This window comes from Cygnus olor, chromosome 3 (assembly GCF_009769625.2).
Source record: "Cygnus olor isolate bCygOlo1 chromosome 3, bCygOlo1.pri.v2, whole genome shotgun sequence".
NCBI classification, from domain to species: domain Eukaryota; kingdom Metazoa; phylum Chordata; class Aves; order Anseriformes; family Anatidae; genus Cygnus; species Cygnus olor.
In genome coordinates, this window is record NC_049171.1 from 44,093,116 (window position 1) to 44,120,604 (window position 27,489).

The 27,489-nt window shown below is 37.1% G+C and overlaps 1 long non-coding RNA gene across 1 annotated transcript; it reads right to left on the bottom strand.

Annotated features, from left to right (window-relative positions):
* Positions 1 to 4,751: 4,751 nt before the first annotated feature.
* Positions 4,752 to 11,125, bottom strand: LOC121068335. Its single transcript, XR_005818811.1, has 4 exons — positions 10,880 to 11,125; positions 9,940 to 10,134; positions 8,407 to 9,327; positions 4,752 to 7,467 (listed from the first exon to the last, which is right to left on the bottom strand). It is a non-coding gene; the product is annotated as an uncharacterized LOC121068335 (long non-coding RNA).
* Between the last annotated feature and the right edge of the window lie 16,364 nt (positions 11,126 to 27,489).

The following is a 27,489-nucleotide window of genomic DNA, read 5'->3' on the forward strand; positions in this document are numbered from 1 at the left end:
CTGACTGCAACCTCTCATGTTTCAATATTCTTTTCTCTGCCATCTCATCTTCACTCCAATAGAGACAAACCATCCGGATAATGACAGGCTTGATAATGTCTGGCATGCCAAAGTCACAGTGTCTAACTGCAGACTGGAATGATCACATTAGTAGTCAGTTATCTTGTACCTACCCTCCTTTGAGCAGAAGACATTGCTTTTGCTTCTCATGTTGCAGGAGGTGAGCCAAATGGAGTTAGCATAAAATGAGTAACATTTCTGTTAGTATTGACAGGGACATATACTATGTAGTACCTTCAACTGACAAGATTTGCAGAGTTATCATTCAGAATTTAAAAATCATGAAACTGCATTGAAAAAAATCTACTTTTTATCTTGCTTTTGATGTGCTAGGGTTTAAGTTTCTCTAGCTGCAAGTGTAGAAACCACCATTGCCAACAGCAAAAAGAAGCAAACTGGGATTTATTTATTTATTTATTTTTGTATAACTCTATAAACTTATACTTAATGGTAAAACATATATACCACATATCTGTCATAAGAATTGGCAGGAGTGTGTATGTTACTAAACACTTTTCAGGAAAAATAATACTGTGCATATGGATTAAATTTCAGGGACTTATTACCTTGTTTTGTAACCATTTTTCTTTAAACATACCAAAATCACTTCTTTCACCCCCTCTCTTCTGCTTGGATAAGCAATTCTCTCATGTTTCCAGCCACCCTCTTGTGCTGGGTGAGCTCCTCCTCTTATTTCTACTTAATCTATCAAGATGTATTTGGCATTTTCTTGGACAGATGTTCTATGTAATTTCACTGGGGAGAGGAATATTGAAGGCAGGAGATGAAAAGCAGCTGAAAAACAGTTTGTCTTAGGATAAATGAATAGATTTTACCAACTATTTTCACAAACACACACTTCAAGTCTTCTTTGGGCTAACAATAACCATTGGAAATCACATCCAAATGGTATTTTTCATCTGATAGTACTAAGCCTCTGAAAATGGGGTTTTACAACACTGCTGCTCAGTCATACCTCTTTCTTATAAAAGATTTGGAAGTTAAAATTGTTTGATGGCTTTGCATTATATGCTGTCTGAATAAAACATACTTTATTTCTTGTGCACTCTGGATGACCAGGTAAGCTGCACATTATCTGTTTGGTTCCTTCTGAATTACTTTTCTTTTGGAACTCAAAGTGACTGGAAGCAACATGAAGGCTAAGTGTTCCAGAAGAGCAGAGACTGTGCATTTATAAACTGCAGACTATTGCATCATCAGGAAAAGAAAAGCCTCCCAGTGAAGCAATAATTACCATAAAAGAAGATGGAATTTCCAAGACTTTGAAACTGAAGACAGAAAACAGGCAATATGGAAAATGTTTCAGTGGACAGAATGCTACCACACATATTTCACATAAATTCTTCAGTGTATATGTGATGCTTGTTTTAAGCAGTACCTTTCTTAGATATTTTTTCTGTGTTTTTAAAATATCTTCTTTAACGTCCTTCTGCATCAGGAAGTTCATTCAGAAAACAATGAGTAGACAAAGCACCAGCACCTGGATTCAAATATATGGCTAATTCTTGATAATATCACTTACCAAAAATTTTGTCTTGCTATTTTCTTGAAGGACTCTAGTCATTGTCTACATGCTTAAATTAAGAAACTAGTTTTGTATACTAACTTTAGAAACAGACTAATTTTTTTTTTTTTTTTACTTGGAAAATAAACACGCTTTTAATTATTGACTTGGGTTTGGCACTCCTTTATATATGATTCTTGTTTAGCAGCTCAGACAAGTGTCTTTAAGGTATTCTGTAACTGATCAAATACTTGTGTGTTTTATTAGACAGAAGGGTTTTCTGAAAAATCATATTTTGAATATAATGACAGATTTAAATAATATATTGAATTAAATTCCATTCAAACAAATCTGAATATGAATCTATAACCCAAACAAACTGAATATGAATCAATTACTTAGAAGGGACTTTGATCTGAACCAAAGATTTAGATGGAAAAATTCCACCTGAATCCATATCCATCTGACAACCAAAGTTATCAGATGCTATACTGGAACTAACATGGTTGCCACTTCCAGTGAGAGTAGATTTTTCTTGGCTATCAGAAGAGCAAATGTAACAAAACTTTTACCTCTCTTTTCTTCCTAGAAATAGTTAATGTAAGAGCATCCAAGTAGAAATAAAGAATGTGAGTTGCACTTATAGCTAACAGTCTTCTGGAAGAAGAGATCGTTCCTGTCATAATGAAATATTGCAACTCTAAAAACCTATAGACTTTAGCTGGCTTTAGGATCAGCCTTAGAGTTTTCAGGATCATAATTTGGGCTGAGGTACTATTGTTTGCTTAGATTTCACTTTACTTTCCTAGAGGATTTTTGGAAATGATCTTTTGTTTGAGTACCTTTACATGATGCATTGTAGATGTGAGAAATAAGCACCTGGCATCAATTTGTGCAACTGGAATTCTAAAGAAAATACATTTTCTTCTCTTGAATTGCCATCTTTTCTCTGCCTGACTGAATGGGAAATTGCAGAATAATCCTAAATCAATACATCTCAATCTTTCAAGAAGAGGCAGACAAGTCATGATCAATATTCCTATTCCTCTTTCTCTTGTAAGCTCATGTTACGACAGTAAAAGATTTGTTGTCTTTTGTCATGACCTAAGAGAAAATTCTCACATGCATATATCTTCTTTTTATTAGTTAGCTTACTTATTTATTAGTTTTATTAGCTAGTTTATTTTTACTTTTACATTACAGTAGTATCTAGCAGGCCAAAATCAGATTATGGTTCTGACATAAGAAATACAATATATAGGTTATGTGAGATGGTTAAACCACCCAAGATGTATTCTTTTAAGTGTGAAATTCAAGAAGTTGAGGAAGAAAGTGCAGGCACTGAGATGTAAATTAAACTGCTCAAATTCCGCCTGAAATTGTAAAAAAGATTAGAATAGGTCCAATGCCTGCAAGGTTCAGTGTCACTAGGACACAGCTTCTCATAACTGGCTGATTTTTTGGATTCATTTCTGTCAATTCAATTCAAGTTGTCTAATTATAAGGTGAAAATACTTACTATATTTAACTCCTGGTGCTACCTCTGAAATAATGAAGTAACAGAAACAACAACAGTAAAACTTTTTGTCACTACAGTCATGCAGGCAAAACAGTGTTGACTCAGAATTCCACTTAATTTTATTTATTGCCATTTAAGAGCAATGTTTAATTACTGCTCTGGGCACTTAGAAACAAAGAAGACAGGCAATTAAACAAATAGGGAAAATACTTTTCCATTTTCCTCAGGCTCAACTTCAGTCTTCCCCCCTTCCCAATCTCCGCTCCCCTTGTTTGTGCCACCAGTTACACTCAGGCCCTATTCTGAGGTAACCGGCAGTGTAGGAGGCTGGGTGCCTGGTGGTTTCCTGCTGCCTTCTTGGTCATCTTCTCTGACATGAATTCGTCAATGGGCTGTAGTCCCTTGGGAGAGTCCCTGCCCCAGTGTGGGTCACCCCACACAATGACACAAGGATAATCGTTGTGAATTACCACAGTCATGGTGGGTTCTAAATAATCACAGATCCTTGTGTTGCTGCATTAGATGCCGCATTGATCAATACTTATCACTCTTTTCCAGATTTGCAGATTAAAATTTATGCTTCATGTATTTTCAAGGCATGAAATGTTGGGCAATGGTGCTGGGGTTTCTGAAGCTTCCCAAACTGTGGCAGGGGGTTTCAGAGCTGTATGATAACGACATTCACATGACACTCACCAACCTCCTTTGTTCTGCTTCTCTACCACCATGCACTGACCCTTGAGTTGCTTGCATTCTCTGTCCTGCTCCCAATGCACAAGTCTGGCAGATGTCCTGACATGCAATTTTGTCATTTTCCGTCAACAGTTAGGGGCTGATAATCTCTTGTCTTTCTGTCTTTCTGTCTGTCTTTCTTTCTTAGTGAGTCTGAGATACTGGAAGACTTCTTTTCAGAAGATTGTGCATAGCATGAGGACCTCATTGTATGATTTTCAAGAGAAAGTCTTTGTTTAGAAGACTTTTTTTTTTTTTTAAGAAGAAGAACATATTTCTTATATTTCTGTCTTGGAACAAAGTACATTATGGTCAGACAGACAGTTACTTGGAAAAAATAATTGATTTTATTTCTATGCTGTATTGATTATTCCCACGTATACCAACATTAGTCATACCCAGGAATTTCCTTGCTGGGAAATGGCAGGACAGGCTGGTTTAGAACTGTTCAGCAGCTGTTCTAAATTACACTGGGATAAGACTGAATCCTTCCAATTTTTAGCTGTTTGAAGGTTTAGCTTTTAGCATAATACCATACCTAAACCCAGCCTCAATTCCCTCTTAAAATGGTTCACTGTTTTGTTGAGGTTGGAATTAGTAACTTATTTGGAAAAAGACTATAAAAAACAAATCCTTGAAACCAGAAAGAGGAAACAGAATGGTGTAAATAGAAGTAGACTGGCAGGAAACTTTAAAATGTACACAATATGAAATGGTATCAAAACAAAATATTGACAGATGGCTTCGGTATGAAGACTAGAACTGTTTTCTAGCTTTTATTTATTTTAGGCACTTGGTATCAAGAGGTGCAAGTTTCCATCTGGCAATAGAATTCTAGAATTCTACAAGTAATTTAAGAGAAAAGGCATAGTATGTGTTTAATGATACTTCCACTATTTTTTTTTCTGTATTTTAAGCATTTTTCAGTACTTTTTCTGACAATTTTTTTCTTCATGTCATCATTTTACTTTCCTTACCCACATTCTCCAGTCATTCTACCCATCCCCAGCTCCCATGTTGTATAATTTTGCTTTCTAACACTTTTCCTGCACCATTACAAGACTCCACGTAGTTAATGACGACAGGAGTCTGAGCATTTCTCAGCCATTTGTCCCTCATTTTTTCCCATTCTTCTTGTCTTCTTCCGCAGCACACCACAGATTTTTGAACTAGGTAGCAGTTGGATTGCATTTGATTTGTGTATATTCTCCGTGTTTGTTCTTCTTAACCTAATTTCATTAATTGTGGATATTGTGTGTATGCTTGTATTTGCATTCAAAACATATTGGGCATATGTTCCTTCCCTATAAACCATAAGTATATGTCACTTCTCAACCTGACAACATGGCATAGAGAACTGCTGTGGCACAATGCTATCTGGGGACATTTTTTCTGTCTGTAAAGAACCACAAAATGCAAGAAGAAATATATTAGACAAAGGAAGAATTACAAGGGTTAGGAGACTTTGGTAAGACATTTTATACCTCCATGTCTCCATTTCTCCTCTCAACCATTGCTTTGTCTATCTAAATTGTAAGTAAAGTAAAGAAAGGAAAGCTGTGCTCAGAGGAGGCTATGGCAACAGGTTGTGTGGTAGCTGTACAGCTGCATTGTGTGGTGCAGGAACATATGCAGCACCAACCAGTGCTAGGCAGGAATACCAAGATGGAGAAAGTTAAAAGCTTTGTCCTTTGCATTTCCTGCTAAAAATCCATGCTGGCACTGTGTTCCAAGCATAGTGATCTCTTAGAGCTTTTAAGCTCTGCTGTCATGCTAATATGTCACCTTGGTTCATCCATTAGAAGAACCTAGACATTTAATAGGAAATCTCATGGAATTTGGGGAAGTGTCTGTTTTGTCATGGGCACTTACTGGCATCATGTTTGCTCCATCCTGAGAAGAGCTGAAAGATACTAAAGAATGATCCCATGTCCATTGCAAATAGTTAGAAAACTTTCACTGAACTTGGCTTGACTTGTATTAGGCACACTAATCTGAGATGAGGCAGTGTGTGCCCACCACAATGCTTCCTGACTTCATATTCCAGTGCTGCCTTGTCAGTAAACACAGCAGGAAGAGAGAAGTGGCTCTCAGCCCTGCTATGTGCTCGCACAGTTCCTGTGTTTTTCTCCTTTATTAACCTCTAATTCATGACTGAATTTAGAATGGTTTAGCAATGTTATTTGCAAAAGTCTTTTGGCAAATGCCTCAGCTCCAGTAGCTTTTATATTTGGTGTTGAAAATGTCAGTCTTTTAACATTTGTGACAGCAAAATGTGGTCCCTGGCACTAGCTAATATCCTGTGGTTGCACAGCTCACTGCTCTGATATTTTGATTGTTTCCCATATTTTTATTCTTTCCTGTGATTCAATATGAAAGAGGTCAAATGCCATTCTCCTGTATGCTATCAGGAGACATTATGTCCTTTCTCTTGCACGCATGGGATTTACATGAATTATTTCTGCTGGCAATTACTCTGTACAGACAGATGCAGCAAAAGTAACTGTATCAGCTGGAGTAGTCTGATCTGCCATATACCTTGAAGGACCCACAGTACTGTTACAGGATAATGGTCTCCTATTGCTGGATAATGGTGTCCTGTTGCTATGCAAATGTAAAATCAAAACAAATGTGAATGATGATATTTTATATGATAAACACAGAATTGAGGCAGTCTCCAGTATTTTGGCAAAAAACATGTTTCTTAAGCAAGTGAAAAGAACACTTTATAAGGTAATAACATGTTGTAGATGAGAAATGAAAAACAGTTTAAACTTTTAACATATCTAGTGAAATGTCAAGAGTTGTCTGTCGTCTGTTGTCCTTTTTATAGCTAATCTGCCAAATAAGTCATGTCACCTTTTGATTTCAAGACCAGGCACACTCTAGTAACTAGAGCATCCTTAGAGCTGGCCTGTTACCTCTCTCTGAACCTTCCTTTTGACTTTGCACATTCCTGTGCAATTATTTCTCAATGTGCATCACTTTTCTAGTTAGCATTTGCTGTTTAGCTTGTTTGCTATCTTATCTATTATGTTTTGTTTTGTTTTGTTTTGTTTTGTTTTGTTTTTGTTTTTAAATCCACTTATATTTTAGAACCAGAACATTACTATAGTTTTCCTATTCTGGAAACAGAAAGGAAAAAAAGTAAAAAAGGAAGAAAAAAAAGAGGGAAGAGAAGAGAAGAGAAGAGAAGAGAAGAGAAGAGAAGAGAAGAGAAGAGAAGAGAAGAGAAGAGAAGAGAAGAAAAGAAAAGAAAAGAAAAGAAAAGAAAAGAAAAGAAAAGAAAAGAAAAGAAAAGAAAAGAAAAGAAAAGAAAAGAAAAAGAAAGACTCCGGAAACCGGTTGCAGATTCCTGATCTTGTCTTGTCCCAGCTGAATCACTGACTAGAGCAGGCAACTTTCTTGTTCACCTTGGCCTTACTGACTGATTCTCCAGAAGAGAGACGGACATCATCAGTCTGAACGTTAGCAGCTTCACCACAGCAGTTGACTCTATACTTTCTGTATAGCAGCTGGAGGATATTTTTGCCTTATCTCAAACCTCCTCATGCCAATTTCAGCTGTTGAAGAGGTACTCCAGCTTTAGGCTGTATCATGCTCCTTCAAGACACGTTTCTTAAACCAATACCTGATGTAGACAGGGAAATGGGAGGTGGACAAGGAATCACGGGTAAGCATTATTATTATTATTATTATAAGTAAACATTATTATTATTATTATAAAGCATATAATACCCATGGATTTTAGGCAACATGGATGGAAGAAGCCCAAATATAGATTAAGAGAGCTGCACATTTACATCATGTCTTTCTCTCTGCTTAAGAATAGATGCACCATTTAATCTTTAGCAATTCCATCTGGTCCACAATTACAAAACCATCAAAGAAAAGATTAAGACAGACTCCCCTTTCTAATCATTAATCATTTATTTTTTTTTCCTCTGCTTAATACCACAATCTTTTGAAGATTAAGACCCAAACAGTAAAGATTTCAGGACACTAAACAAGTTAGGGCCAAATAGGCAACCACACTTGCAGTTTGAAGGAGCTATCACACCCCATGCTTTGCCAAGATACTCTTTGGTAGATGAAAAGGAATCCAGCATGCCTGTTGCCTGCAGCTGGCTCAGGAATAACATAAGAGGAGGCTAGTCTCTTGGGTACACAGTCATGTAGGGCTTAAAAGGTCAAAACACCCAAATATCTACTGGTAGGCAATGAAGATCATATGTCAAAATTGCAGTAAACTTCATAAAGGCACAACACTTTCTTAGAACAGCAGCCAGGTTTGAGGCAGCCAGATTTTACACTATCTTTAGTTTCCAGATGGATTTAAATCATGCAGAGGTTGTTAGAGTAGTCTAACCTTGAATAAGCAAAGTCTACAGATGATGGGTACAGTCACAAAGATGCATGAATTTTTAGAGAATATGGGTGATACAAAAGTAATCAGAAAAAAATCACTATATAGCTGCAACTCAGGTATCAAACCAAATCTCCCCATTTAAACTACAACAGAAAAGAACAAAACCACATCTGTTCCTTGAATTGAGAATAATTTCCGTACCATATACATTGGTTAATTTCCCTTCCAGCCATCTTTTCATCTTTCTCATGCAGACTAAGGCTCAGCCAACAAGTTTTTATGTATGCACTGGCCTCTCTCGATGACTAGATTTTTATTTTTTGAATGCTGAAGAAGAGGAAAGGAAGAAGGAAAAGTAGGCTAGATACTTTTCACAAAGGCAGGCAATGAAGAACTCAAAAAAGCCTACAACTTTTTTGTTCCCAAATACTACAGTCTCTGCATAATCCACTGCTATGAAGGACAATTTTAGTTTGTTTTCGTTGTGACTTCAGTAAAAATACACATTACTAAAGACATATTCAAAAGGTGTCACCTATGGCTTTACAATGCATATAGCGAGGCTTAAAGTAAAACATAGATATACAGTTGCCAAAAGAAAGCTTGGGGTAGATGGAGAGATATGACATTGTTTGAACAGTCTTAATAGTGTTTGCCTGAACATATTAACGGATGTTCCTGATTCCTTCAAGTTTCTGTCTGTAACAATATTACAATTTTTCTTCGGCTACCACTGCTCTGGACATATTTTTCTATTTCACTAAAATCATGAGCTTAGGGCTCATTTGGTGAGCACAAGAATTACTGGAACCCATAACTATCTTAGGTAAATATAATTTCCTGGAGAAGTTCAGCTATTGAATTCAAGCACTACTCTGTTTCTCATGGTCTCATCAGTTTCCACCAGAAATAAGCACACACTTTTAGAGTTCTTTATATCCTTTAAAGATTTTTTTTTTTTTAATTTATTTTTTCACAAAAGTTAGATGAATGATAACTTCTAAGTTCATAGGAAATTGTTCTGTACCCAAACACATGCTTAAGGGTTATCAAGTTCTGTCAGCAGGATGACATTATATTCACTATTATAGTCACTATCCTGTGTGGTCTGAGTGGCACGACCTAAAAGGAAAAAAAAGCAGAGGATTTACTTAAAATAAAAGGAAGGAATTGATACAGAAAGTTGTAACTTAACTGTGTTTGCTTTCTTGAAAGACTCAATGTGGATATCAAATAACAAAAAACAAAACAGCTGCAAACAAAATGAGCTTTACAAAGGCCATTAACTCTAAGTTATCATCGTTATTTTAAATGAACAATATAACCACATGGATGTTAAAATGCAAGCACTTTTCTTTCTTTCTTTCTTTCTTTCTTTCTTTCTGCTGCTCTTTAAAGAGTTTACCTAGGCTATTTCATAAATGTTAATTTTGGAATATAATCTCATTAAAACAGGATTTTATATTACATCAATCTGTAAATCTGCCAATATTTAATAAACTTTAACTTGTTTTTCTTATTTGTTAATTGGAAGATTAATGAAGAGCTTATTTTTGTAGCAAATAAGTCGCAGAGAAAGTGTTGGAAAGTTCTTGATATCACTATCTAATCCTTTCCTGACCTGTGACAAGAACATCTGCACTTGTTCTTGATTCGCATGTTCAGCTTGTTCTTCAAGATTTCCAAAGTCAGGAACAAAAACATGGACTATGAATAGTCCAGGAGTTTACTTACTGTCCTTCCATTAGAAAGGGTTTCAAATATGTATCCTCAAATATGTGGAGTTCCTTAGCAAACAGCAGTAACAGGGCTGTCTGGTTGCTCATATACCGAGTACTCTTCTTAGGAAACCCACTTGGAAACTGGGTTAGCTCATCAGAAGCCAAAAGACCTCTTCTGAGAAAAAAAACCTCCTTCCGGCTGTTGGGTCTGAAAAAAAATATCTCCATGAATAACATACTAGAGTCAAAAAACAAAGTGGCAGGAAGACTATGGTTAAAAAGAAGTTGCAGATTTTAAGGCCAAATTTCTCGTAAACAGTAATTAGTGCTTATTCAATACTGTTGTTCAACTATATTAGAACTATTAATTATAGAACTGTAGCCATCTCAGGGAAACATAGTAGAGACATGATTTCAATAACCCCTTTTGATAAAATGACTTTTGGGAAACCGTAAATATCTGATTTACAAAGGAATTTATGAATGAACAGAGTCTTTAAAAGATTTAAATAAAGAAGTACAATCCAGCGGTGAATTTGTAGCTAAAGTGCTGAGCAGGTCAGAATCAGCAAGTAAATTGTTACTCTACAGCTCCAATTTTCTGCCATTAATTCTTCTTCTGGGTACCAGTTTACAAAGTGATTTAATGGCTTGTCAGTCAACTATAAATGTAGATCATTTTGTCATTAGCCATTGTTTTAGAAACAGGTTTAAAGAAACTGAGGTACACAGAGTCACTGACAAATATAAGAAGGATATTCACATAAACAACATGAGGTTTGTTCTTCAGAAATGCACTGTTCCAAAACAATCCTGACTGTTTAATCAAAGAGATTGTCAAATATTAAATTACAGTGACTGAAAAAATCCTTAAAGCTTTCAGACTTCCAGCAAATAATAAAGCTCTCAATTGATCAATGAACATGTAGATACAAATATATGGAGAAACCTACATTTGGATGCCATGATCTCAAGTTAAACAAATTTTTTTCTTTAATGGTTTGGGTACTGTTGCTCACGATTACTTCTACCTTCCCTCATCCATGGGAAACCACTGTGCCACTGCCTTGCTTGAGGACAAACTAGCAAATAAGGTTCTCCATACGCTTTGGTAAGAGTTCCTCCCGCCATTTTATGCAGCCCCCAGCAGTCTCATTTAATCACTGAATCACTTTAATCACTGAATCACAGAATCACAGAATCATCTAGGTTGGAAGAGACCTCCAAGATCACTTAGTCCAACCTCTGACCTAATACTTGTTAGTATTACTATATAGTAGTGAGTATTAGTATATAGTCCTATACATATAGTGTTAGTATTAGTATATAGTCCTCCACTAAACCATATCACTAAGCTCTACATCTAAACATCTTTTAAAGACCTCCAGGGACAGTGACTCAACCACTTCCCTGGGCAGCCCATTCCAATGCCTAACAACCCTTTCGGTAAAGAAGATTTTCCTAATATCTAACCTAAACCTCCCCTGGCACAACTTTAGCCCATTCCCCCTTGTCCTATCACCAGGCACGTGGGAGAATCCCTAGAACAATTCTTGGTGCAGACGTGTATTAGGCAACGCTAGCTCATGAGCTCTGTATAAGGCATCCAGAGCCAGGACCTCATCAATTCTTCCCACACATCAGTGCCATGTTTTACTTCTCTTATGAATCTCCCTTTCTCTGTTACTCTTCTCATGTTTCTCTCATGTCATTAACATGGCAGTCCGGTGTGTGCTTTCTGGACTGCCACAGCCTGCCCAAGCCCAGGCTTCAGATCCGCCCTCTGCATGGAGCTGCTCAAGCAGAGGCTGTTACTTCCCATCACACAAATCAGACCTGGAGGGGATTATGGCATCTATCAAACAGCAGCCATTCCTACTCTGCCCAGGAGTCTCCACCCAGGCTGTTCTCCTCCAGAACCACTTCTCACTGCTGGGAGATGAAACATTCCCTCAGAGACCTTGTGGGGTGTAGTAGGCTACATTAACTGAATTAGAGAGTATTAGAGAGTACATTAACTTTAAATATCACCTCTGCAATAGCATTAAATATTCATCTTTGAAGATGTCCCGTCTCTTATTGTCACCTCTTCCTTTTACATTTTCTCTACCTTACTAAGTATTTTGCTTCACATTTCCTCTTCCTGCTTTTATCCTGCAGTAATTTTTTTTTTATTTCTGAAGTTAAGACTGATGATTTCTCCTTTGCCTAGTTTGTTATTTCACATACACTTAAATTAATTTAAACTTATTTAAATTTAAATTATTTAAAAATATCTATTTTAGAGTGCCTCTTCTCTGAATACATACTGCTTCTGTCTTCTCTCACTTTTTCTGCTGTTATTTCTATTCTGTTACTTTCACACTTGCTCTTATTTGGAGGGGGTGTGGTAAAAGAAAAAATAGGGAATGTGCAAGGAAAGCTGCACACTAATTGTGGAAAGACCACTGAAAATTTGAAAGACAGGATGCCCACCAGCAGGACGTGGAAAATACCTTAAGCTATGGATAAAACAAAATTAAGAAAATTTATAATTACTTTCCATAAAGAGATTTAAATAGTAGGTCTTTGATATAGAGCACTTAATTTTCTTGTATGCACTTGGTGGAAAGAAAAATAGTTTGATAGAACATACATGAAATATCTATAGGGAATAGCTTTTCAGTAGAATCAACCATGAAGCTTAGAAACAAGTCTTGATGTCTTCAGTAACTCTGCTTGTGTGCTTAAATCTATGCACATACTTCAGTCAATTCAGCAAACTGACTTGCAAAGCATTTCTTTTCCTCATCAAGAAATGCCTAAGGAACACAGAACAGGTTAACAAAGAAAAGCCCCTTTGCTTTTCTTTGGAAAGCAAAGTGGAAGTGGGCTGTCTGATCTGCATTACCCTACCATACAGAAAAGAAGCTTAAAAGCTGGAAATGTGTAAATCATTATACTAAATAGTGCAGGCTGTTCTGGAACTCAAATGCTCCTACATAAGCACAGTGGGATCCCAGAAACCAAAATAATCTTTAACTTTTAGTCACAAAGACTGCCTATTAAAATATGGTATTTACGACCACAATATCTATTTGAATGGCACTGAGATAAACTCTGCAGCTCAGTAGAGCCTGTAGGATATAAGGCTTGCAGGCTAATTAGTAGCTAATATTGTAGCTGCTGGACCCAGGATTTGGAAGCACTGAAATATTTTTTTTTTTATGAATTTGTTGACGTTGTATATACAGGTCCCATTTAATGCAACTGTAAACAGTATCCTAGGTTTAGACTGACAGGATATTTTCTATTTCTTTCTTTTTGCATATTCAATAAAACTGCAGTACAACATTACAAAGCACAAAATAGTAACTTGCACTTTTACTAATATTCATGTTTTCTTGTTTCCCATCAGTTTGTGAACAAGGATATCACACAACAACTAAAATTAAAAGGAACAGTTATTCCTCTGCAATTATTTCAAATATTATGGTGTCAGGTAAGCAGAAAGCAGCATTGACATTTTTCACAGCAAGATTAAAGAAGCATTCTTATAGACAACATTAAAAACAACTTTTAACCCACACCTCCTTGGTCTGGTAGAATAAAGTGGTGAGCAATTATCAAAGGTGCTCCAAAGAAATCTTTCTCTTAAATCCTCTATTTATGCCTCCCTTCTGGGGACATGAGTGCATACTTGCATGTTCCTACTATTAGAATCATGTATTCACAATGCATTTGGTGCCTCTTATTCTATTAACTTAAATCAACATGCACATACATTGTATTTTTTTGGTCAGCATCATTAAGTTCACAGCTATTGTATAAATATGATATCTACATCTCTGATGCCAGCACAGCTTAAATCTAGCAAGTATCTTATCAAAATACAAGTCTTATAATTCAACTCTAGTTTAGACCAACAAGCTAACACATTAAAAAGATTACTTGTTTTATTATTTAGAGAACCAAAATTCTTCTTTGTCTAAACTAAGCTCTACAACTTTATACTTGGAAATTTTCTCGGATCCTTTCTACTCCTATTGCAAACCACAAGTATCTCAGACAGATTTATTAATTAATTTCTAATATTATTTTCACTGTTGCTTAAAATACAGTGTTATGTCTTAATATGGCCAACACAAGAAAATATCTTTAAACCTGATAGCAATCTCATTGAAATCAATAGAAATGCACACAGGTTATTGTTGACCTGTTATAGAGATGCTTTGTTGTACTGGTTCCTAATCCTTAAACATCACAGAACATAGGAAAAAAGAGATAGGAAGTGAGTTAAGGCTTAAGTCTGAAAATTTAACTATGAATTCTTACTCAACTAAACGTCAATGCCCTATTTATAACACTACTGGTCCTGAGAACCTGTAGTGAAATATATTGGAGAAATGTATCTTAGGGGAACATAGAGAAACAAATTCATATTCTCATTCAAGATTTCTTGTGCACGTTTTTAATTTCGTGTGTGTTTTTACAAATTCTTTTTATGCATGTCTGTTCAACTTTATTGTCATTGGTACTGCAGAGGCAAGTAGAGATAGCCAAAAAGCTTGGCAAAATATGATCCATCTACAGCACATAAAGCAATGCAAAATATTAGATTGGGTTGTGGCAGCCATATTGCCATTAGTTAATTATGATAGGATGTCATGTTGATGTGACTGGGCTGCTTCCAATTTCAGAAGTAGTTCAGAGACCTCTACATCTGTGTCTGCATCTGCAGTCTGCAAGGCCATAGAGCTTGTTGTTGATATAGCTTTGATTTGCTGGAAAAAAACTAGGGAAACTTCTGGTCATTCATCTTCAAAATTAATTTTCAAGGCCCTTCATTTTGTCCTTGTGTTTGGAGTCCGTGAAGAAAGTAAGATGGCGTAAGATGAAGGAAAATACTCATTACATATTGTAACTCCTTTGAGATGCAAGTTTCACGCAAAATTTCTTCTTGGTTTTGTAATCTACAAAATTTTACTCTCAGCCAGAAAAAAAATATGATATGAGAGGAGGAAATAAAGCAGGCTATCCAGATGGGTTCACCACACTTTTTGCAACCTTGAGAAAATACCCAGCAAACAGACAAGTTCAAAGATCTCTCTCTCTCTCTCTTTTATCTAGCAATGCAGATAAATTCAGAAATAAAAAGACTTCTTTTTATTTACCACACGCAATAAATGAGCTCACTTCCTAGACCACTATAGGCTTTGTAAAGCTGCAGAGAAGTTCTCACAACCAGATACAAAATTTCTCAGACCTGTCTTAATGAAAACAATTCCTACCTGGAAATTAAACTCATTGACTACGCATATTTTTATCTTTCTTTTTTTCTTTTCTTTTCAGAAATGCGGATTGATTCTCATGTTTTTATTTTTGAAGGATGTTGGCCTTACAGTTCCATCACTAATGAATGTGCTTTAAGGTTGCAGTCTTACCTTATTTCAAACAGTGGCGTTTGAAAGAAGTTAGAAAATGAAAAAAAAAAAAAAAAAAAAGAAAAAAAACGCCAACCCAAAACTCTTTAACCACATATGAACACAAAACCTACAAAAATTGAAAAAAACCAAACACCTCCTCTATAAATACTTGAGAAACCTATGATGTCAGAATGTCTATAAAAACAAATAAACAAACAAGGAAATGAAATATTTAAAAGTCTTTCATCATGATAATCTGTAGTCATAATTATTAATTATTAATTATAAATTAAAATAACATACTGTCAGTAAGGCTCCAGTTATTAAATGGCTAGGTGAATACTTTGCAAAGGAGATTAAAAAAGCTAAAGTAATCTTTTTCAAATATTTGTGCTTATTCCTTATTATTCATTGAAACCTTCAAGCTAGACAGCTTTTGTCCAAATAACACAAGTGTATAAGGATTTTTATTATTCTTTTCTTAAGTTCTCAAAATTATACAGGCAAACCTCGTTGGCCTGTCATTATCTGGAGCAAGCAACACAGTAGGCATAATGTTTTCAAAATGATATATATATTCTTCCTTTAAGGAAAGGCAATGAGATATACTTCTTGCATTCCTTATTTTCTTATGCTCCCTGACATCTAATGGGTATTGCATTGTAGTAAATGCGTGGTCTTTCCTGGGAAGAAGCTTATGCTGATTTCATTTCTGGCAAGAAAACTTGAAGACCTCCTCTGCCCACCTGGCACAAGAAGTGTAGTTCAGAGTCAGGCATATAGTTGCATGCTGCCTTATGTATTCATTGTGAATACTCTCTCTGTCTCTCCCATCTATACATATATTTGAGAGACGCTATGGAGTGTAAGAGCAGTTGCCAAAGAAATTTAAACAGTTCTGCAGCAGAAGTTGTTTGTGTGGATCTCTCTTTCTCTCTCTCTTTTTTCTCTATAAGTTTAGCTGTGGATTAAGCTGTAAATGATTCCATTCTATGAAGCTGCACTGGAAACTTGTGGGACTTGCTGATGTATGGCCTCATTTGACCAGCCTGGTCCTGCCTCCAGAGAGCAGAAAGTATGAGAGCAAAAACCAAGGAGCTGTGGACTTCCCCTCTTACAGAAAGGACATTTTTCAGGTAAGATAAATTTTCCTATATTGCCCTATAAATCATAAGAAACAAAACTCAGTGGTTTTATTCCTGGAAATATTTGTAAATCAGTTATTTTAACTATTCAACCAGCTCTGCTGACTACTCAGTTTCCTGATACAGTCATACCCTTAGGAAATTACAGGATACTGATCCAGTTTACACAGATGAAGTTAATTAATTCAAATACAATTCAAACAGGATAGTTGTACGTTTGCCAAATAAATCTTAACCAACTACCTTTCCAGCCCCTCCTTCACTAACCCTTACTCCCCACCCCACTGCACTTCAGCCTGTAAAACAAGCTTTCCTGTCCATTATTTATTTTGTGTGGCTCACCAAGCCTACGTTTGGTATCCCACCCCAACTAGAAATCCATTCAAACATTAACAATAGATCATACTAGCTCTCAGTCTGCAGCAAGGGTAAGACAAAGTAGAGAGGCTGGGGGTTACAATGCCCCCAGGGCTTTGAAAAAATAAATAAAGAAAAGAAAAAAAAAATCAATATTCCTCTTCGATTAAAATGAATTGTAGCTGCCTGGGACCAGGCTTTAAAAAAGAGTGCCTTGGCTTTCCCACTCTGCTAGGGACCACAGGACCTCCTGGCTGTGCATGTTAACCCACTGCAGCTCCCAGTTCCAATGGAGATTTTTGTGCTGAGGCAGAACAATGGCTGTAGGACCTGCAACTGGCCTCTTTTCCTTGGTGATCCTCCTTTCCAAGTCTTTCTCATTTCACCTTCTCTTCTCTCACCTGGATGGCTCAAGATCCATTCAGAAAATCATGGCTTTAATATTGATTTACAGAGCATACACCTAAGTTTTTGTTTAAAGCCAGATTCAGATGTATTCTTCAGTTCATTGCAAATGAAGTATGCTCAAAGGATCATAGAATATCTTGGCTGAAAACAACAATATTTCGTGGCTGCTTTTTTACTGAAAATTTTAAGTAGTTGTCCTGATGTAAAATTCAAGTGCAGATGCTCAATATTTATATCTACATGGCTAACTGAGGTAAACTTCAGAGAGGAGGAATTATGCTGGTCTTAAATACTTCTGCAGGGTGATGACTGCCTGTTCACTGTCCACAGTTGGGTTTTAAATTGAAAGAAACAAGACCAGTCAGCTGCCTTGAAATAAAAACACATTTCTTTTTTGTCACCAGGGAGATCACAATTTTAAGTTTGGGATTTGCAGAATTAAAAAATAAATAAATTGATAAATTTTAGAGCAGCCCATACAGAAGTCAAAATAATAATAATAATGTATTTTACCTAGTAGGAGGCTGTTAACATATTCACCTTAAGGTCTCTGTTCTAGGAATTTGCCTAAGAAGGTGAGACTAACCAGGCTGATTGCTGTTAACTGAAAATAATTTTCTGTTTGTCTGAGAATAAGTGAACACCAAAAATAACCTACATGGATTTCACAGGAAATGTTGACTATGAAACTTGTTTTGAAAAGATTTGTTTATATTCACAAATATTTTTATTCACAAATGAACTTTTTTATTAACAAGCTTGCTAAACTGTGGCAGCTTAAATGACACTTGTGTGTATGGTGGTATTCCCTCACAAGGATGTTATTTATCCTTTGAAGATTTGTAGTTTAGCTCCTAACAGATTATAAAATAGAAAGCTGTGTACAGCCTGCAAGCAAGTTATTGGACTTCCAATTAATATTTAACTTCAGTTGCTATTTTTTTTGGAGTCACTGTGTGACTTCATAAAAACATGCAGATTTACGTTTCTAAATGAGATTTAAATTATAATCTTACTTTTAGTGCAACACCAGTGACTGCTGTTATTTAAAAATTCCTGGCAGAAAAAGCTTTGCTTGTTATTACAGAAGATTGGATTTATTGACCCATTCTTCTACTCCCAAAGTTGACATCCATGGAAAATATTAAAATTTTGTGATATCAATGCTTTGTAATGCATTCCATACCTGGAATGGTGTTCTTTAAGATATTTTCTTTTAAATGGTAGCTGTGCATCTGTAGTAAATATTGTGTTAACATTCATCTGCATGTGCATCAACTTGAAATAAAATCTGATAATAGGAAATAAAGTGTGTTTCACAGTCTGTTGGTACCTTATTATTTATTTTGCTAAAGGTGAAGAAATAAAAATATATGGCATTTTTTGCAATAGAAAAAGAACAGAATCAGAATATTTTCCACCTCTTTCTTCTAGACTCACACCAGCCCACCTGGAAATGGCCAAGTGATACACTTGTTGTGTGTGGGACTCTCCAGTGGAGAAAAGCTCTTCAGTCTTCATCTTAGGATCAAGGTCCAACACTTGCTACATGGATGGAGTGTTACAGATCCCATACTGCTGAAATATCTGATATGTTCTTGGCAGCTGCTGTGTAACACAGAGAAGACATTTAGTTCTTCACTACCTCAGCTTGCACCTATTCCACCTACAATGTCTTCTCCATTATTTATTGGGTACAGAGGAACTTCTTTCAATTGACACAATGAATCTGCTATGGAGGAAGAAAACTGTTACGTCCATCAGTGGCTCCAGTTCTTCAGCCAATATATGGGGAAACACACAGGTATTTTAAAAAGCAATTACACACAGGTGGCCTCACTTTTAACTAGGGCACTAGAGGGGATAAGGAGTGTAAGAGAAAGGGTATGTGCTGAGCTGGAAGTGGACAATGTCACATGGTTTGGGCATTCAGAGACACAAATACAGATTATGGAGCTGCTGCCATCCTAGGTCTCTGGCTGGGCAATATCCCAGCTGCCAGCAACAGAACTGCTCTGTGAAGGATAAGCTGGTCAACCCCCATTCACGTGCTGTGGCTGCAGCTTCTGAGTTGAGAAAGCTCCCTGCAGCCAAGGGTCTCACTAAGAGACAGTGACTTTGCTGTTATCTGGGAAAATCCAGCTGCCAGCCACAAAGCTCCTGTTTGCCAACACGTTGAACCAGAAAGTCAGAGTGTTGTTATATAACTGAACAGTATTAAGAGTGAGAACAGAACTGCTTACAGAGAACAGATTGGCCAAAAGTAAATCTTACTAGTGTATTTCAGGAAGCAAGACTTCTGTATCCATTATCAGAGAATTTAGGGCGAGTTAAATGTGTTTGTGTTTATCCCTTTGGTGACTTCAGAGCCCTTTCTCTTAGGCTATATTACTCTTGCTAAGGGTAAGCAGGTCTCTGATTTAAGAAGGCAGGCCAATCACCCATATTAGCAACTACGCTCAAAATCACAAGAGGAAGATCACATTCTGCTACACCAGCTGAGATTTCATGTTTGTGAGTAAAGGTACAGTAGTCTAGAAATCCTACATAAGAATATGAAAAGGGGGTTAAGGTGAGACTCAAGTCTGAAGGAAGTGCAATAAAAGACAGGACAGAGAAGATGGAGCCATCTGAGATATTTCAATGTACCAGTCTGGACAAGTCTGAAATAGCAACAGGGGTGTATATTCAGTACATGACATTAATAATAATAAAATACAATCATAAAATATCAAGGAACAGAGAGAAATGTGTTCCATTTTGTCCTGCACAAAAAAGGACAGAAAAGAGACAGGCTGTATGCATTATGAACTGTACCTTCGTAAAATCAAGTCAGGATAATTGGACTGAAAAAATAAACTAGACTTTGTACCTTAAGATTCTGCTGCTATTTGGACATCCAAGGAAAAATGGAATTCAGAATTACATAGGAACTTTGCAAGAATAGCCCATAAGCAGATAAACCAGAGTCTTTAATAAAAAAATGGACTACAGAGACCATGGCAGTCATGGGCTCTGAAACAACTTTGCCCTGTCAGGCTGGAAAAGTCTGTTTTACAAGTGTAGCTACTGTACTCTTTACACTTTCAAACTTTATGATTTTGGCCTACCTAAAATATGCTTGTTGGGAGCTGTTACTGTTACACTGTGTACGGTCTGAGCTGCTACTAAAATGACTTTACCAGTTTTCCTTGGTTTATGACACAGCGACTACAAAACTTCTTAAGTTTGAAAATACAACCCCCTGAGCAACTTTATTATGTTACAAAGACATTCCTGCCTCCTTTGGTTGATTTTGATATTCAAGATAAAAGTAATAGCTTTCAGAAGGTTTTAGTTTTATATTTGATTATTTTTAACAGTTTGGGTCCTAGGTAAAATATAACATACCTTTTATAATAAAATAACTTGTTTTTGAAAATGAAAATACTATAAAGAATATAGACTGATGAAAGCTTATATATCCATTTACCCTCCATGCCATAAAAACAACGAAATTGGGAATTGACAGAGAAAACTGCTTAAGTTTGGCAAGTTAATTAAAAAAAAATCATAGTGGGAGCCAAAAGCAATACATATTCTTATACAGGAAGTGAGCTTAGGACTTCATAACTTCACTTAATGCTGCATGTATTTCATGTGACTTTAAAATCTAAGATAAAGGGATTGACATGCACATTTATGTATATGTATTTTTACCCTTAAATTATCAAGTATTTTTATTCCAAGCAGCTGCAAGTTCCAGCTGTCAATGCTACCTCCCTCTTCTTCAAATACCATGAAAACCCGGCCATTAGTCCAACCCAAGGTCAGTGATATCAGGCAGGAAGCTGCTCTGAGATCACTCCTGTCTCACAGTGCGCACGTACTCTGCCATCTGTCTGGGTCCATCTGCTGCCTCTAAATTGTGATCTTGTTGGGATTGGGGAGTGGCTTCTATTCTGTGGTTGCACATTTCTGTTCCTCCATCTTGACTGAGACTATCAAAAGCAGCGTTGTTGCTTACCTAAGCACAAAGGTATTTAAGGTATTAACGACAATAATAAAAAGTGAAATGCTGCTGCTGTGTGTCTGCAATTGTCCATGGATCCTTCTTTTCTTTCTGGGGGACAGCATATATTTCAGCAAGTGAAGTCAACTAATTTTTTTTTTTTTTTCACAAAATAGTTATTCTTTTGCTGTGCCTGGAAAGTAACCTGCAATTCCCACTTCTGTGGGGAAAAAACTTAATTTCATGGCCAGGTGGGGTGGTGGAGTGCTTTGTTCTGCATTGAAAACACTGAATTATTGATTTCCATCATGTGTCATGTAACAAATCTGTGCTCTCTGTGGGCACAGAGGGGGTGCAGGAGCGGTGGTACCAACTTGTGCTCTAGTGGGCAGAAACACCAGGCTGAAGGCCTTGGGGACCAGTCAGAGAGCAGAGGGGTGGGGAAGAACGGAGGTGACCTCTAGATTGGGCTGGGTGGTGGAGATGGTAAGAAGGCACAGATGCCCTAAAGATGACATAGGCAGGTTCTTCACAACAGTAAACTGATTTCACCCAAATAAAGTCAACAAAATGATGCCATTAGTCATCCATGGGGATTTCTCTTGTCAGCTGCCACAAATAAGGGATAATGCTGAACAATAAAAGTATTGTGCTGCATTTGTCTAGGGAAGATTTTTATTCGCCTTCAAGATCTACGCAGTGTCAGAGATGTTGCACTGTCTTTCAATTACAGTATGAATTCCTCTACACTTCAATATAAATATATTCATATTATATATTTTGTACTACACTTGCACAAACTTAATGTCTTTGTAAGTACAAAATGAAGGTTTCCTTATAACATATATTGATAATTAGAACACCTTTATGCCATGTTTGCTTTTGCTTTTCACTATTGATCAAGAAGTGAACGGTCACTAGAAAAAGGAAGCAGACTGCATTGCTCATTGACAAGCCTTTTTTCTTTCTCACCCTATGTTTTTCCTCAGTAATGACACTTTCAAATGCATGAAGCCATATATGCTTCTTGGCGGGACTGTGCCTGTTTCCTATGTAGACTTGTAGCCCAAATGTGGTTGGAAGGAAACTTTACTAACCATGTATACCATGTTAGGAAGAAATCAAAGGCCAACTTTCTCTCCTCTCAGTTACAAGTATATTTTGCCAAGAGATGCACCAAGGGGAACATCAATTCATCTCCAATCTGTGCAGTAGGTGGGGAAATAGCAAATGCATTTCTTTGCTTCACAGAATATCATGAAAATCCTTTCAGGGAAAAAAATATGTCTCTTACAGTCTTATATAATCTATGTTTCTTAGAATTAACTGTAATGGATTGAAGTTTTGACTGTGGATATTTTCAATGCATTCAGAGCTTCACAGAGCAAAATACATTATCAAAGTTAGTAAATGCTTCCAAGTAATGCTGGGTTGAAAAAATCTTTCAGGTACCACTAGCAAGGAGAACAAACTGAGAGTATCTTCCTTCATTCTCTAGTGCAGATGATATGTCAGTCTAGGTACAGTTTTCAAACTGTATAGCATGTCTGTACTTCTGCCAAATACAGATAGATGAATGGAGGTAAAGTATACTGTAGTTACAGCAGCTCTCAGATTTTCACACCACAAAATATTACACCACAAAATGCAGACTTACTCCCAGGAGAACAAAAACACAGCACTGTTCTTTCAAAAGTTTTTTTTTCTGCTTTAAAGAACAGTTCAGTTTTCTCACACCAGTTTTAGTGTTTTCAAATACATTGGCATGTACCACCTCAAGCTAAAGGAAAAGGAGAAAGCTATGTAAAAAACAAACAAACAAACAAACAAAAAACAGTAGCCCACCTATGAACTTATCCTTGCTGGACTGAGAAAGAAATCTCCACAACAAGAGCTATGTCATTAAATGCAAATGGCCACAGGAGAGAAATATTAATCCCTTTTCCTCCACATAAATCTATCTTCATTTAAAATGTTGATGGTTAACTGAAATCTATGTATTTCCTGCTACAGCTCCAGGTTTGTCTGGCTCCTTAGGAAGTCCCTAGATTGTGTCCAGCTCCTGAAGCCAAGTGGTTTAGCTGCTGTAGGATGGAAGGATGGGAGCCCTGAAACTGTCTGAGCCCAGGAGAGGGATTTCAGGTGGTATAAGATGTGTGAGCCAGAGACTAGACAGGGAATGTCATTGGTAGCTAGCCTTGCACAAGGCTCCCTCAGCCCTGAGATAATAGGTATGTCTGGGTTACCCCAGCTGGAGATATTAGAAACCTCCCACTGAGGTGGGTTCTGCAAGGTAGACAATCCTGGTATTCAGAGAAGCGAGACGAAAAGGTGTCTGTAGAAATAAAAAGGGCTAAAGGATGGAGTGATACATTTCCTAGAGTCCTCTGCTAGTTTACCTGCTAATAATAATGAAAAAAAAGGGGGGGTGGGGGGTGGGGGGAATTTGTTCAAATGAATTCCTGAATAATTTTAATTAATAAATTTTTAACCTTTACCAGTAGGGAAAATCAAATTGCATTAGTGGATTGTACTTCAGGCCGGGGAATTCCCCCTCATTTCAATCCTGGTTCAAAGGACTTTGGAAAATAATGCAGACTTTACCACTTGCTTGCTTGCTTGCTGTTTCTTTCTTGCTTTCTTTGCTTTCTTTCATTTATGGGAATCTTTATTATACTTTTCTTTAGGGAAGGGTGAAGGAATGATGAGACACTATTCATTCTTACCATGCCCATCTCAAGGTGTGGTATAGTACATATCACTATGGAAAATGTTGTTTGTATAAGGCAGTTTGGGATGTTTGTAACTTGAATATATCTTGCTGGGGAAGTAGATCTTGATTGCATGAGATCCATGTGGATTCAGAAGACTCACCAAGGCTTTTCCGTCTCTTGGGGGAAATGAAAAAAGGTCCTTCATCATATTACTTGCAAGCTGATCGGGAGCTTCTTGCTCAGAAAGCAGAGCTTAGAAAAGCTAGCAGGTCCTCCTGCTTTCTAAATTTATCAAATGGGCAGAGAAGGTAGTGAAAGAAATGTTTCATACTAGTGAGTATTTAAGAACATGAAACTGTTTAAAAAACAGGTGTTAATTTTATTTTGACTTGAACTGGATTCAGAGTTTAGGGAAAATTCCTCATACTTCACTGTTACCAAAAAATGTCAAAAAGCATGCATGTATTCTAAAAGAGGTCTGTGAAATGTCTCAAGGTCTAGCTTCATGCTAAGGCTTTTCACTTCTGTTCAGCATTTATAAAAAATAAAATATTTACAATTTGCATCTCAGTTTACAATTTTAATGAGAATAAATCTATTCTTTACACTAGATGTAGTGTCAAATATGGAAGAAAGAAATGTTAGAGAATTTTACAGCCACTGGATGTCATTGTTGTTCTTTTAAAGTAAAAAAAAAAAAGTAGAAATTAGTTCAAAGACTGGGACTGGAGAATAAATATTTTCTGTTTGTTTCCATATTTATTTTCACTTTAAGCAGCATTAAAATATATTTACATAAAATTGTAGGCTGTGTTAATACTACTGCATTCCATAAAGCCAAATGGGCTTCACGGATATTCCTTAACTGCAGCCTAGTTACTTGTCTCTTTGGTAGTTCATCTGTCACTGCAAATTTCAGTGTAGCTAGTTAACTGAGAGGGACAACCTGGATCATACAGTGAATGTGTATAAACAGCTACTTTTATTAGGTGCAGTCTTCATCAGTTTTTACATGACATTAAATCTCACTTGTAAAAGTTTATATATTGAATGCTAGCAACAGCATGCAGATTTCACATAGCTCTTTTCACTCAGTTGTCTCAAAATGCAGTGCTAAAAAAAAGGAGACAAACACAGTCCTTTGCTCACTTCTGAGAGCTGTCCTGCAAGTAGGTGTCAGTGCCTGACTTGGAGAAAGATGTGCAGGTGTAGAGGTTAGTCTTGTGTCACTGCTGCAGGCATGGAAGGGGCAATGGCATTGCTACTGCATGGAGAGGGGCATGACAAGGCCAAATCTGCCAAGAAAACTCTCTCATCCTTTTCTGTTGTGGGTGCCAAAGTAAGCCATTGAACTGGACGAGCCTTCCTTGAGGGGTTCTGCAGCTGCCCTGTGGCCTACAAGAGAAGATTTCTTCTCAATGCTTCCCCACAGTCCCTCCACCCCCTCACCATACATCTGCCCGGCACCTGGCCCGGAACTTGGAAGGTTTCTTAATTTCATTCTATGTGCACACTTATTGCCCTCATAAGAAAGTAAGGCTGTACTACTCTCTGTGTGTAGTGGGTGGGTTGTGCACAGCTGTGCAACAGACCACTTGTTCTCTTTCTACTGTGTGAGAACGATGTTGTTTAAAGTATCCAGTCATCTTTTGCCATCAAGTGATTTGGGAGTGAAATTATATCAATGAGCAACAGAGAGGGCAAACAGGTTTTACTTTACTTCTCCAGAAACCACCCCATTTACCTGTAACATTAGCGTTGTGCTAAACTATCACTTGAGGCAAGCACTCTTTGCTGGAGCAATATTTTGAGTATTTTATGTCAGGAGAAATCTAGAGAAATGAAACAATGATGTCACCAGAAAACCAGCATCAGATATCTAGCTTATCAACTAGAGGCAGACTTGCTATTAATATATGGGCTGCCCTTCTCACCTTTGCAACAGAAGTGGATGTTGAGGGCTCCGATGTAGAGGGGTTGGAGGAAATGCAGCTAAAACAGTTCCAGAGTAACATTTGATTTTGAATACACCTGTACAGTAACAAGGAATATCATACTGGAAGCTAAAGTCTGCACTTTCAGCTCTGGTGCCAGAGAGTCTCCCCTGTTCTGCCTATTCTCCTGTCAAACCTGCAGAGTTAGCAAAGGAGCTGTGTGTGTGCTTCTCTGCTCCAAGTATGCTTAGGTTGCAGTTAAAGGTCTGAATTGGCTTTGAGTAGAAATAAATACATATCAGCTTCAGTGTCTCAAGATATTAATAGTAGTGCAGATGTGGCAGCAGGAGCTGGTTTGGGCCAGCTACTGTAGTCCGTCACTGTTGTACAGCATAGACACCCCTCCTAATATTGCAAAAAGTTCTGAAATGCTTCTTCAGGACAGGATGGTTCTCCAACATCCCCAGCACGACTGCTCTCTGGGGGCACAGCATATCGCTGAAACTCAATTGCTAAAGTTGGTCCAGCGTCTTAATGTGTACCTATGCTTCAGGGACTAAGGCAAAAATCATCCATCTGGATTCTATTGCAGGCCCCAGATGTCTGTAAGCTCACAGTGGTGATACCCAAATCTCTTTCTCTCTCTCTTTGGTCTGGTCTTTGTGTCTCCATGGTTAGGTGTCTAAATGCCTTGAAGGATTTGGGACCAAGATTTTATCTCTGGTTCATAGACAGATGTTAGAACACTGACAGGAAATTTTGCATCCCCTGGGTTGGACATTGTGAGTAAAAATTATTTCTGTGAGAACTAATGAAGGGCAGAGGTTTTCCAGCAATGGAAATTGTTTTGTTGGAAACAGTAGTTTATCAACACCAAAATTTTAAGAAAGATGGACAAACAAGATATCTGCATCAAAATAATTGACAGTCTAGTAACCAATTCTGCAAGTCTAATGTCTATGTTTAACACAGAGCTGAACGCTCTTGGGACCTAGGATGGGATCAGTACAGGAGCCTCCACCATGGTTCTCCTTGTCCCAGGAAAATGCCCTACCAGCTACATAAACGTGGAAGCTCTCACTTGTTTTGGCAGATCTTAGGTTTATTATCGTTCTCGTAGTCTCATCTTTAGTGGACCTTGTATTCATTCTGGTGCATAACGGGAAAAACGAGATCTCGAAAACTTTCGCGGGACAGGAAAACCACTTCCTACCCAGTTCTATTTCTGCATCTAAAATGCTGTTTGGTGGTAGTTTCAGTGAACTCATTCTTCCTTTGTGTGCCATATGATCCACAGTTGTTTTCTAAATCACCAAAAGCCATTGACAGGCTGTGTGGTTTTGATTTAGGACAAAGATGTTCTTTTAAAAAAATCATTAACTCAAAATATAGAAGAAAAAAAATCTGTGTTTACCTTGTCCTTTGCCTTCCAAAAATTTATGAGTGCAAAGAGCACTTATATGCACACTATTTATAGACATATAAGATTAAACACAATTGTGTTAATCTCAAAGTAGATAACCAGCACTGAACTGAAATGAGAAACAATATACATATATATTCACGTATACATAATATGCACATCTTAAACCGTGTAGAAACATTATAG